This window comes from Centruroides sculpturatus, unplaced genomic scaffold (genome assembly GCF_000671375.1).
Source record: "Centruroides sculpturatus isolate CEXI.00-Female unplaced genomic scaffold, Cexi_2.0 scaffold555, whole genome shotgun sequence".
In the NCBI taxonomy this organism is placed as follows: Eukaryota; Metazoa; Arthropoda; class Arachnida; order Scorpiones; family Buthidae; genus Centruroides; species Centruroides sculpturatus.
Genome location: NW_019384779.1, coordinates 392,301 through 400,756, shown reverse-complemented (window position 1 = coordinate 400,756; position 8,456 = coordinate 392,301). Strand labels below are relative to the sequence as shown.

General features: G+C 28.9%; 1 protein-coding gene across 1 annotated transcript in view; it reads right to left on the bottom strand.

Moving 5' to 3' along the window:
* The window catches only part of LOC111629144, a 35,680-nt gene extending 29,317 nt beyond the window's left edge, over nucleotides 1–6,363 (bottom strand). The window contains exon 1 of the mRNA XM_023373012.1: nucleotides 6,031–6,363. The gene's annotated coding sequence lies outside the window, so the exon portion shown is untranslated. The remainder of the gene's footprint in view (nucleotides 1–6,030) is intronic.
* Between the last annotated feature and the right edge of the window lie 2,093 nt (nucleotides 6,364–8,456).

Below are 8,456 nucleotides of genomic sequence, written 5' to 3'. Positions count from 1 at the left end.
TATATATATATAAATTTATGAGTGAGTGTTTATATATATTTATATATATTTATATATAAACACTCACTCATAACAAATCAATAAAATACAATCAAACCTTGTAACACCTTCAAACATCTTGCTTTTCAAAGAATTCTGTTTATGAACAAAATTTTGAACTCATTTTTGCCTCGAATGTCAAACAAGCTACTTGGCGGAACTGGCCACCAAAGCTCAACTTTCTATATTTCTGACGTTAAAGAAAGTTGATGGCCTGACCAATCGATGACAGGACTACTTGCCGAGATCGCCTCACATCACAATACAAATCATCAATGATGTTGCTATTTAAATTAAATTTCAATGCGCGTGTGGGAAAGATACTATTTCCATTTTTTGGTGCATGCCACAGTTGAACTGAAATCAAATTAATTAATACAAACTGCATTAATTTGACATTCACATAATATAAATGGCATATTAATATTACAATATATAACATTATATTAATAAATTTTTGTCATTTAATTTAACTTAAGCATATTTGAGCTTAAGTTAAATTAAATGATAATAAATTTATTAATATAATGTTATATATTGTAATATTAATATTAATACTAGTAGCCAGTTAATTCAAACTAATAAAATAATTAAAAGTAGCCTTTACACAGAAACTGAAACTAAAGTTGAAATCAATTGAAACATATTTTGGAAAGTGTGGATAAAACTTGTCAGTCTTGATTGATTTGATTATACTGTATTTCATGCAGGCAGTCAGAGTTGAATCTCTAATTATAACACTTCTTTGTAAGTGTTAAGTTTCGGTTCTGGTTGGTGGTGATGGAACATTTTGCTTTAATATGTATATATATAATAAATATAGATATAGATAAAATAATAGTATATATAATATTATATTGTCTTTATAGGTATTTTTATGCATGAAATGTAGCTAAAAAAACTTTTTTGAGGGGGTCAGGAACATATTAATCCATTTTATATTGTTTATGGAAAAGCTTGTTTCAGTTTCAGAACAAACTGGTTTTCAAACAACTTTTAGGAACAAATTAAGTTAGAAACCCAAGGTTTGACTGTATATACAAGGTGTCTCCTAACAAGCAATCCAGGCTAATAGCTTGGAAAGAACTGTCAGTTTTATGTAAATGATGCCTGCTTTCACACATTAACAAGTATGGACTAGTCATTGGTACTAGTACATTACTAAATTCCCTCTACCTCCCAAAAAAATAAGGGCTAAAATTATCTCAGTTTCTATTGCAGATAGAACTACAGTTCCAATTGTAAAGTTGTAGAGCAGATTGAAATTAGTATAGTCCATATTTTGTTCAATTAAAAAAAAAAAGGCTAACAAAGGTTCACTTATACTCCTGAACATTTGAATGGCTGTATAAATTCAGCCTGTTCCTTGAAAAGTGAATTGAGGGCCTGTCAAACACTAACTTATGAACTGAATTGTAAGTTTCCCATGTTTGATATTCGACAATATGCATAATTTTATTTCAAAACATGGTTTTGTGAACCTTTAAATTGAAAGTACTGTCTGACTCTAGACAAATTGTAGAAATATAATTTTAGTTAAACTCCTTACCTGTCACTCTAAACAATATAATGCAAGTATCTTCAACATGTTTCCCATGCTTTTCAATCCAGGGTTTATTTTTAACATCTTTATTCCCCAGGATTTAAAGACAGAGATATAATTATTTGAATCCTGGGGTTTAATTGAGGAAATATAAAACAAGATACTGACAAAAAACTAAGTATTTATTATAGAAATTAAAGTGTAAAAGTAACACGTCTCTGTATATTTAATTCTTTTATGCCATATCTTAAAATAAATATGAGAAAATAAAAATTTTATTTAACAATGTAGAAGAGTTAATTTACATTGAATTGTTTTTGGTAAACAGGAAATAATGTCACAATTTTTAATCTCTTGTTTCATAAGCTTACATGTGAGGACTAATAAATGCTAGTAATGTGGTAAAATAATAATGTTACACATAAAAAAACAAAACTAAACTAAACTTCCAAAGTTTTGAACCTACATCGTTTAGCTCCAGTGCCTTGGGTCTTATCCACTGAACTATCACCACTCACAGATGTGAAACTTTCAGACTTAGAAGATAAACATTAAATTTTCAGTTGCCCATTTTTGGGAAATACTTGAGAAGTGGGTTCTATTATTTGGACAAGGAGCTGTGTGTATTTAATGTTATGTACTCACCAGATTTCATTTAAATTGGAGACCCAAATGTCTGATCCTCTTCTTGTAAGTGACAGCTTAACATGTTACTTTTACTTTCCAGACATCAAACTGATAAGACCACCAGCTCCTGCATTAATTAGTAATAAAACAGCTGGCAATAAATAATTTGAAGTGGCCAAAAAAAAAAAATTAAAAACTGGCAAATGATATTTTAAAATTTTCGAGAGTGACCCCTGCATATTATAAATATATTAATATAAAAATTGCTTCATATAAGAACATATTCACATTACATATAAAACACATGACATATAAATATTCTCTGCCGAATCATTTTATAATTTTTGTACTACACATTTTTTTATATAATAATAATATCAAACAGAGCAGGTATTTATTTTGAATATACTATAAAATTAAAATTTTATTACTGAAAAATGATCTTATCATTCTTACAACATATATTTGTATTTAATTAAAACTTGTTCTGTAAATGTTCGTCCAATGGAGAATTATTTTTAATAAAATTGAAGACAAAACTGACCAAAAAGGTCACCATTTATTATTTTTTGTGTTCCAAGACTAACACATTCTCAGCGACTGACCTTTCTTTGTAGGCTGCTTGTTGCCGGAAAATTACACAGAGTCCTTTTAAAAACACAAAACACATCCAATTAAAATTATAAACATTTTTGAAAAAGGAACTGGTGACATACAGTTGTCCTGTTTACATCCATCTATACCTTCTTTAGGGGTTTCTGACTGCTTTTTATCTACTAGAAATTGGTGCTGGAAAGATCAGTCTTCAATTTTATTAAAACTTGTTATTAATAGATTATCAAAAGTTTTTAGTAGTCTTATTAAAAATGATATTTTATATTTATTTACTATTGAACACAAGACTGTGCTATTATTAAAACACTTGGCGTTTTCCTCTTTATTCAGTTGATACGGGCACTTTTACATGTTTCGGGCGTATAGCCCCTCATCAGTCAACTGATAAGAAGAAACATATACAATAGATTATTACATTTTGTAAAAATTATATAACAATTCTAAAACATGTAACATTTAAGACATACCATTAAATATGCAATGACACTCGTACAGCACAAGTTATTATTCACATTACTGTGAGGATAAGTTGATAACTTTGACATTATAAACCTACATATATTCAATTAAGAAATAAAAAATAAAACTTCATATAAATATATACGCTTAAAATACTATTGTATTTTAATGTGTTCTGTTTATTTAGATACCTTTGGCTATTACAAATATTACGTAAAATCCGACCATCATGAATGTTAAAAATGCAAATTAGCAGTAAGACTCAATTGTGTAATGACCAGGAAACAAAATATGTTATAATAAGCTAATCGAGGTTTATCTGATTCTGATTCTGTTATGTGCAAATGAAAGGTTGTGAGAAACGAACCAAATATATTCATTAATCATTCGAAAGGATTCTGCCTATATATTTATCAACTTTAGTAAGAAGAGAGAGGATGTGTTATGCCTACTTAATAGTAAGAAACAATAGTAAACAAAAATTAGTATAGTTCTGTGCGTTATCAGTATAAGTGTATATATTTATATGAAGTTTTATTTTTTATTAAAACATCATAGAATCAACTTCATTTTTGTTTACTATTGTTTCTTACTATTAAGTAGGCATAACACATCCTCTCTCTTCTTACTAAAGTTGATAAATATATAGGCAGAATCCTTTCGAANTTAATGTTAAAATACAATAATTTATAATTTATCAAGAAGATTATTTAATTATTAACAAGTTCAAATTTTATATTACAGTATTTTTAACTTCTTTATATTTATTACAAGCATAATTGTTTATATTCTCATGGTATATACCTTTTATTTTTTTCAATCAATATTGATAGAGGCTAGTAAAAAATAAATTCTGAAAATATGAAGAATTTATTACTTCATCTATCAGTTAAAATTGGTAAAATTAAAAGTACATACTAAAATAGTATAAACAATTCTACTTATTCTATAATTTTTAAACATTGTTGGGATCAAGAATTAATAATACTGCGATTAAAGTTCTCTTAAATAAATTGAGAGTACTCAAATTTTAACAAATATCATACTTTAAAACAGATAAGACATTACTTAACTAAATGTTCACAAATAACATTTTTAAAATGCATAACATCACATTGCAATTTCTGCATAAATAATTTATAAGAAAAAATTTTCATGCATGATTTTAGAAATTATATTTGAAAATATAATTTTACTTAAGGGTAGAAAAGTATACAATATTTTTAAAACTAAAACTAATATGATTAAGAGAATAACATTATTTTCAATAAATAACACTTATTTATGTTCTAATGATTTAAACAGACACATAAAAAAAATAGTTGATAGTCATTGAACGGGACAAATTTCACAATCATAATTTTTACTCTTGATCTATATATGCTTACAAATACTTATTAAAATTTACAAAGAAAAATGATTTCATATTGTATAATAAGATAAACATTTAAAATTTTGACCCTAAGTACATTAACAGGAATGATGATTTTCCTGTTTCGGGGGCCTCAGAAAATAAGGAATCAAATAACGAGTCATATTAATCCAGTTTAAATTTAGTCAGCATTATCTTTACTAAATTTTATTATTATTTAATTTATAACCATACAAGATTTCATTACTTTTACACATACCATATATTACACTCAATAAAAAACAGAAAATAATGAAAATTTATTAATAGATAAATTTAAAGGAATAAATTCTTCATTTTAATCAATTTTTTAAATTAATTTTTTTCTNTTTTTAAGAGCACGCACAGAACTAAGTCTCTTTTTTTATAACACAACATAGAAGTAGGCCCTCTAATCCTTATATTGTGGTCTTTCTGTAAGCAAAATCCAAATGCGAGTAATTACATTGGGAATGATGGTGATAAATCACTTTCATAACAGCCGAGAAACTTTTTGATGTTGCATGCAGTTTATCACCGTTAGTTGTACAGTACCAGAGTCGAACAAAAAATAACATGAAACGTGCCCGTCGCTTTATTTAGATCCTCAAATCTATTCGTAAGATGTGATATTACTTACATTGTCCAAAGTAGCGTAAAAAATGCCTAATTTAAACGGTAAAAGTTAAGCTTTGGTCTTCAGGCGATTCTTCATAAACAGCGACATCGACTTTCCACGTGTTTCTCTGGAATGTTGTAAGAGTTCCCTAAATTTTGGTTATTTTCAAGGGTTACTTCTTGAATGTCGAATTTTTCTCTTGGTTGTGAGAAATTTTCTTTACACTTTTTCAGGAAAGCAACAGCTTTGCTTAATTTCTGCCGAAGCGACTGAAGCATCCTCGAAACACAGTTAATGGCTTTCAGAATATGCGATAGCAGTTTTCGAGTTATTTGAATCATCGCTGGTCAGCCGAATGGCCGAGCCAGTTAAGGTATCAGTCTTAACTGGTTCGGCTCTTACAGCTCTGGGGAGCACTCCAGTGGTCGAATGGATCTTTTTCCGCTTTAGTTTTCTGCTAGTTATAGCAGGTCCGGTGTGCCCCTCTTTTTCCATGCTAGTCTATCCTGCATTCCAGTCTGTAGCTCCTTATAATTACCTTTTTTTAAGTCATCCACCATTTTAATTATTCTTTTCTCTCGTTTCTTTTTGGACTAGCACCGAATACTAATAGTTGATCATGGGTTTACGCCTCGCCAACGTGCTAACCACATGGAGTTTTCTGGGTTTAGGTGGAGATATTATTACTAGAAATTGAATAATTTTAAAATAAATTTAAACACAAGTTTTTAAACTTACCATTAAAATGAGATGTTAAAGAAAAAAGAAAATGCATCATTTGCTTTGCTTAAAAGATTCTTTTGAAAAATAAGATGAAGAAGAATAGGAAAAGCTCAATATTCAAAAAGCAGGGAATTTTCCTTAGATGCCAAGGTCACACGATCAATTCTTTTTCGGCGGTATTAGCCACGATACCGTTATGTATTATATCCTTTACCGCTAAATATTTTATATCGGTTGTAAAATTATATTTAGGATAAGAATTGCAAGCGTCAATCGTTTCAACATAACCAAATACTTAATCTGTCATCTGATTAGCTCGGTCTTGTCCGCCATACGTTTCGTCATTCGTCCGCTACTAATCTGCTGGCGCTAGTGTAGATAATTAAAAATATTGTATTACTGTATTAATATATTCATTCCCTTAAAATTAAAAAAAATATATATATTGTTTGCATTACAATATATCTAGGAAGTTTAACAATAATGAAATCAATAGCAATGGGTTTACATTTATGTTAATAATTTTGAAGCTATCAATGAATAATAAGGAAGAATGTTTCAATTACAATATATAAATTTATAATAGGTTAAAATATCCTAAAATCAGTATCTAAACAATATTCCAAAAAATTTATTGAAAACAGTTTGGAAATATGTTCTAAACTTCTGTAAAAATGTATCCTGTTTTCAAGTTAGACTTCTGAAGATAAACAGTGTAAATTTGAAAGTGCTTAAGTACATCTGATTTATATATACATATACATATGTTTTAGTTTGAAGAAAACATGGGTTGAATTAAAACATTATGTCATTCTGAAGTTAGTAGCTAGAAATTCTGAAAAACAGTTATGGTATATCAAACTTTCAGTTCCTAAATGGAAAGTTTTCTTTTTCTTACTTATTGGTGAAAAAATAGGTCAGTCCAGAAACCAGTCCTGAAAATAAATCTATTTATTTTCAGGTCTGATTAAAGAAAGTCATGTCATCGTGCAGTTTTTTAGCTATTGCGTTTAAAGATGTTTATAATAAATATAAGAGANGATAAATAATTGCAAAGAAATAAATATGTAATTCACAGTATTATTAACAAATTAAATTTATTTATATAATAATCATAAAGTATTACAGTAGAGCCTCGAAAACTCGGCACTCCGGATAACTTGGCCACACCCTGGCAGGGCAAAAATATCCTTAGTTAATTAATTTTCATTATAAACAGCTTTATGCCTCAAAGTATTTTTCTGAGGTCTGTCTTATCAGGTAAATGACTGTACACAGTGTATTCATTAATTTTCATTTTCATGTAGTAAAGACTCTATGCCTTCATAAAGGACATATTTTTCCTTTGTTTAAGGGTATTTGGGCAGTTTATTCTCTGTGTATTCTCAAGCAAACAATACATACAAGTACAGTACAATATTTTCTGAGAAAACACGCATACCTATCCTTTTTTAACCCTATTCCCAATAACCCGGCATTTTCACAAACTTGGCCACCCTTCGGTCCACATTAGGCAGAGTTTTTGAGGCTCTACTGTACTATATTATAATTATTAATATTTGGAAAAGTTAATTTTGTGTGTAGCAACTGTTATTTAATTTTTCAAATATCAATACAGTGGGTGATCAGTTAACGAACATAATTCAATCCAAGACTTTCTTTGCTACCTGATTTGTTCATTAACTGATTATCGATTTACCATAGATTTTTATGAGAATTAGATTAATTCGTTCTGGAGACCCCAAAAAATAAATAAATAAATTATATACTTTCTATGTTTATTTATATGTAATAATAAAAATAAAAATGCAAGACTGTGTATATATGTATCAGTCATGTTGTTTTTCTGTTTGTGGGACATTAAAGAATATTTCCAATGTCGATTGCTTTTCTCTCTTCTTCAAAATTTTTCTAAAGTACTTAATAGCATGTTGTATAGATCCCCAAGCATATTAACCTCAACCTGGTTTGGATGCCATTCTAAGACCATTGTTCTGACATCCTCCCACTTTTCAAAAGATTTTTAATAGCAGATGTCAGCATTGATCCTCTTTTTCAGAAGAAAACGCATCTCACTGAGTTTCTTGATGTTCTTCATTCAAGAGTTCTTGGAGTTCTTCTGTCGCCATATCAGTTTCCATTATGAGCTCTTCAATGTCATCTTCATTCACCTCCAATTGATCTCTAGCAATTGTCACAATTTCATCCATAATTTCAGAGACATCATCTCCATCTCCCTGAATGCAGGAGGGACACAGCTTCGCCAACCAGAATTCAACTGTCATTGAATGACTTCTGACCATGCCTTTTGAATGAGCCATATAGCTTCAAGAATATCAAATTTTTCTTTCCAAAACGTTTTTAATATCATCGTTGACGAGGAGAACTGGCATGCTTCAAAACACCAACAAAACAGTGCTTGAATGTACAATTTCTTGAAA